This window comes from Colossoma macropomum, unplaced genomic scaffold (assembly GCF_904425465.1).
Source record: "Colossoma macropomum unplaced genomic scaffold, Colossoma_macropomum, whole genome shotgun sequence".
Lineage (NCBI taxonomy): Eukaryota > Metazoa > Chordata > Actinopteri > Characiformes > Serrasalmidae > Colossoma > Colossoma macropomum.
Window position 1 is genome coordinate 17,778,471 of NW_023494798.1, and position 5,828 is coordinate 17,784,298.

Consider the following 5,828-nt stretch of genomic DNA (forward strand, 5'->3'; position numbering starts at 1 on the left):
ATTCAGTAACTGTTATAAACTATTTTGTTATTAATATAAAACTATGTAATATGAAATTACACAGAAGCCTCAGCAACTAAATATAAGATCAGATTTTTCAGTATTAAGTGTGTCCACACTTTGCCTTTATTACAGCTTCCATTCTTTTTGGAAGTCTTGCTTTCAGATTTTCAAAGAGGAATATTTTTCCACAAATCAAAAGTTCAGTCTTAGAAGTTGGTTGCATTTTATGCTTCTCATGATCCAAATAATCCCAAACACATTCAGTGATGCTGGGGTCTGGATTATGGGGTGGTCAGCGCATTGTTTTGAGAACACCAGCAGCTTCTCTGTTTGGTTTGCAGATTGACTTCTTTTTGTCTGTTTTTTGTTTGTTTTGTTAGTAACAGCTTCCTGACAGCTGCACATCCTCGGTTGTTAGAGGTCCAGTTTTCTCTATATCTTTCATTATTTTTGGAACCACTAAAACACTAAACACATAAGATTGAAAAAGACCTCTTAAAATGATGGTTAAGCCAAGCTGTATTACAGGAGTTAAAGAGTATGTCCTCCATGGTCCATAAAACCTTTGGAGCAGTGCTGATGAGAGAGGCAAGACTGGTTAAAACACCCACACATAGCCATACAACATGCTCCTGATTGTACAGATCAACCTCTTCTTGTTTGAGCCTTTTCATATTTTCAAATGAAGCCAAAGTTGGGACCTATTATTATGAAACTGAGGAAGGGAATCACTCACATTATGGCTTTAGCAGCTTATGGACTAGCAACACACAGGGCAAACAGGGTGAACATCTGTGTCCTATTGATGGCACAGGTAAAATTCAGTGTCTTGCTCAGTGTGGAAATGCTCTTAGTGATCTCCATCTAGTGGTTAGACAAGGTGAATACACAGTTAGTCAGGGACCTTTCTTAAGTGCATATATAACTAAATATTCTGCAGATTTGCTAATTAAGGCTATAAAGCCTGTTTTTACAAGCAAGATTTAATAGATGCCACTTCATAATAAGTGTGGGGTAATCAATATTATCTCTTTCCTAATACATACAGAAGAATGGCCATAATGATTCATTTAGATAATAATGTGATGTGGAGGCCTGGAGGCTAAAACGCTAGTACGGAGCTCTGGCAGATCTCACTCTGGGATCTCTGTGACGTATCAGCTACCACATCCTGCACTTTCCTGTTTATTCTGTGTTATGAAACAGGATACTGCAGCTTCCCAAAGCCAAGTGGTTTGTACAGAATATCCAAGCCATACTTTGCATGCTGTCTCACCATGAGATACAATATCTTTTCCCAGCATCTGTGGCTTGAAATGTTTTGTGTCTACTGGCCTGTCTGAAGCCTTCATAGATAAGTGACTTTCCAAATTGGAAAATATCCGAGGGGTGGTGATAGGAATCTTACCCATGGAATAACACAAGCAGGGTGAATGAACTCGTCACCCTTTATAAATCTTGGAAAATAAACGATGCGCTGAGGTTTGGCTACTGTAAGCAGTTTCACAGACACAAGCCATGCAGTCTCCAAATTCTCACATTTTTTACATACTTATCTTTCATTCTGTCTCTCGCTGTCACTGTTCTGCCTGTTACACAGTTTGTCTAAGTCTTATTTACCTGAGGATGACTGCACTCAAGAAAATGAACCAACTGGGTCGTTGGACATAAAAACTGAAAATATGTTGGCATGAAATAAATGAATTGTGTTGTCTTTAAAGGGGCAATATGTAAGATGATGGGGGGCAAATATTACCAGAAAGTTGTGGCGTCTATCCCTATCGTAAGAAACAAGGAAACGCACAGTCCCTCGTCCTCCCTCTTCACTCCTCTCCCTCCTTACTAGTCTAGAAGAAACGTTGCGAGTCCAGCATCAAACTTCATTCCTTTACTCGCCAAGAGCTCTCCAGCAGTGGAAAGTAACGCCATTGTTAATGATGATGGTCACTTGCCAAGAGCTTCAGCCATTGTTGGGTTTACTGTTCCTTTCATAGGCTACCTGTCCTTAAATAGTCTAACCGGGGGTGGTACTTTCAACATGATTGACAAGAGGAAAGAATACACCCCTGTCGCAGTGCTACTTCTTCCTCTCATCCTCTCATGTTGGACTGATGGCAGTGACTCACCGTTGCCTCTTGAGGTACAAAGTGGTATTACGAGACAGGATGGGCCTGGGCTAGCTGGTTAGCATGCTAACTTCAGTAGATATCTTTGCAACAGGATACAGAGATGTCTTTGACATAATGTCAAAACTTTTATTTCTTCACATTATATTAATAATTTTAATTGATTTTGGAAAGCTTTAAACTAAAAATCTTACAAATTGCACCTTTAAGTGACCGTTTTACATAAAATAGGCAAAAGTTTTTCAAAGTGCATTTCAATGAATGAAAACTTAGTTGCATTTTGTTCCATCAACAGTTGAACTGTATGTTAAGCTAACAAAGTCTGTGTACACTGACTGATTTGAATGTAAATGTGTGGCGTGATTGAATTACGTTATTATATACCAAATTATTTTTTTGAGTGTAGTAAACCTTCTGCATGAACATACAGTTCTTCAGACATCTATTACGCATGTTAGATCTCTGTTTAACCCACTCAGTCAAAACACATGCACTCACACAGCAAAATGCAATGCGTGCCTCTACACGCATTAACACAAACACACACATACACTCAAGCACTCACACAGTGGTCCATAATCCAGCCACTCATGAGAGGAGGAGCCCCCATCTATTATCAGATAAAATGCGGAATGTGAGATCAAACAAATTGCCCCTACATTTCCGTCCTACAAAGATCCTGTTCTGGTTTTAAAAGAAGAAAAAAGCCCCCTTGAACCATTTAGTCTTCAATTAACCCTTTAGATCTTTGCCTGCAGTTCGTTATGGAGTTACACACATTTTATTGCAACAAATTGCATGGGCCTTCACAGCGTGATATAGTACAGTCACATGCGAAAGTGTGGGCAACCCTGGTCAAATTACATGTATTGTTGATTTTGTAAGTGGCATGTTTAATATGTTATGTTTATTTTTTCCCAAAATGTTAAGCTCCCTGTAGAGGATGTGTTAACTAAAAAGGAAGAGGCGATTTATTTTGAGTTGAAAATGAAGAAAAGTTACTGTTGTGTTGACAGTCTTATTTAGCAGAAGAGAACACTTGAGGCTGAAACAAACAAAAAAGCCATTGAAGCTGCCAATAAGGAATGTAAATCTAGATGTAACTTATTGCATAACTTCAGTGGTGGAGCTAGGCTCTTACGTAAGGGGTGGCGGGCAAAGCTCGATAGTGGACCCAACCAGCGCAACACTTGTGAGGGAGTGTATAAGAGCTTATATACATGCATAAAATAATACAAATGTCTTCTAGTTTCTAGTCTATACTTTGACAGAAGTACAAATACATGCCATAAGCTATGTGGTAACAGATAATTAATTGCAATTTTTTAATCTTCCTTGTTATTGCCTACCATCCAGCTGTCTCTCATTTTGTTTTCAGAGTCTGTTTCTTTTGAGCTCTCATCATCCTCCTTCTCACATAGTTGACTTTATTTGTGGTAATTTTCTTGTCTGAACTCTCTCTATTCCCCCGTCTTGATAGTCACTTTCCTTTTGGTCATCGGAGTCTGAAGCTGAAATTATTGGTTGAGTCAAAGAGAACAAAAAGTGAGTGAAAGTTTAGTTAAAGGGAGCTCTTTCTTGTTTATCTTTTCTTCGCAGGACTGCTGATTTGAAATTAACCATTTCTTGTAGTCCATGTGAGTATTTTGACGTCCTGGTTTCCTTGTTACACAGTCACATGTTCTGCACTGGACTTCAAATCTGTTCAGCAAATAGGCCTACTGCTTATGCTGTTATTCTTAGCACTGTAGATATATTTACAACACACGCACACACACACACACACACACACACACACACACACATACACACACACACATATATTTTCTAAGCCGCTTATCCTTCTGGCTCAAGTGAGGAACTGGAGCTATCCCAGCAGTCATTAGGTGGAAGGCAGGAAACATTCTGGACAGGTCACCAGTCCCAACACAGGGCAGACACACAGACATATACATTCACACACACACTCACATCTAGCGGGCAATTTAGCCTGTCCAGTTGGCCTGACTGCATGTCTTTGGGCTATGGGAGGAAACAGGAGCCCCCATAGGAAACCCACGCAGACACGGGAGGACATGCGAACTCCACACAGAAAGGACCCTGGTTGTCCGACTGGGAATCAAACTCAGGCTCTTCTTGCTGCGACAGCGCTACCCACTGTGCCACGTGCCACCCAGTAATATTAACAATAACCAAAAATGTTTTCTATTATATTTCATTATTTTTGTACTTTTGGTCACGTCTCTTGGCCCCCTCGAGGGTGGGGCCCAGGCAAATACCTCATGTTAACCACGCCTCTGCATTACTTGCTATGTAATTAAACAGGTTATTATGTAATTACACTTGAACATTATAGCAATTTGAGAGTAATAACTCTGGACTTCTGAGAGCTAACTTCAGTCTTATGGCCTATGAGTTATAAATGCTTTCCTTGTGTTGCCGTAGACAGTTTGACAGTGGATAAGCCGTTACTGTAAAGGTCCAAACTTTACCATGAAAATTCCTTTCATATGTCAAGCAGAAGTTTGCATTTTTGCCTGCGCTTATTGCCATCCGAAGAGGCTGAAATGAAAGGAAAGTGGGGCACAACCATCCTTTCCTTTAAACTTGTACGGACAGCAACTCCTTTGAAGCCCTTAATTGGAAACAGTTGATTGACCACAGCTAAATAGCTCCATAGGATCCCTGATCCATCTGCCATTCTATAACTCCCTCCCTTCCCCTGGCCCCCCTAACGCTGACCTCAAGGGCGGACTCCCAGCCGGGCAGTCCCCATGGAAACAGCCGGCTGAAATGTTTTCTGTTTGACCTTGCTCATACGGGTCAGCGTGTGGAATTTGGCCTAGCTACCTGAGTTGAAAGAGTCTGACAGAGGGGATGGGTGCAGTGGGGAATATATAGGGGGAAAATACAGAATATAGTACTGTAAGTACAGTAGAGGGATTAACACTAAGAGACTTTTGGGATGTCTTGTTAATAATATGACACCATGTTTTTATTTGTTAGGTCATTCTTTGCGCATTTAAAAATAACTGCAACAGCAGCACTGAGAAATCATGTTATAAATGGCAGGAGTATGTTAAATAACAGAAAGTCTCAGCATTAAAGGGTTAAGGAGTTCTTTATTGCGGAAATAGCCACTTTTTCAACATCAGGACACCAGTCAGTTTGGAGAAAAGACTCGAGTAGAGGATGACAGCTCCACTGAAACTAAAAAGAAAACCAAAGCCTGGATAATTTCACAGTGAAGTAGATTCTCTACTTTCCATTCCTTCCCCCTGCATTTGGTGGGTGGCTGGGTGGCCTTGATTGGGGCAGATGGGGGCAAAGTGCCCTAATGAGGAGTGATAGGGACAGCTGTGGGGGGTTTGTATAATGAGCTGTTCGGGGGACACATACTCACTGGCCCGCCCAGAGGGACAAACAGCCTTTGATTTGAACACAGCAGAAGTATTCCCATGCCAGCTGGACATATCATAAGAGAACTGAAGCTGTGAGAAGTTTGAGTAGAAGTTATTGGAAGAAAGCATATATAACCTAGCGTAAGAGCAGCTTTCACTAAAAACACTTCAGTGCATTAGATAAAGTATAACCTTAATATATGACCATAATCATTTCTAGAGCAGAAAGAAAATAAGAGTTCAATCTCTCTGTATGTGGGTCCAGATTTCTCTTCCTCACTCTTGATACTACATACAT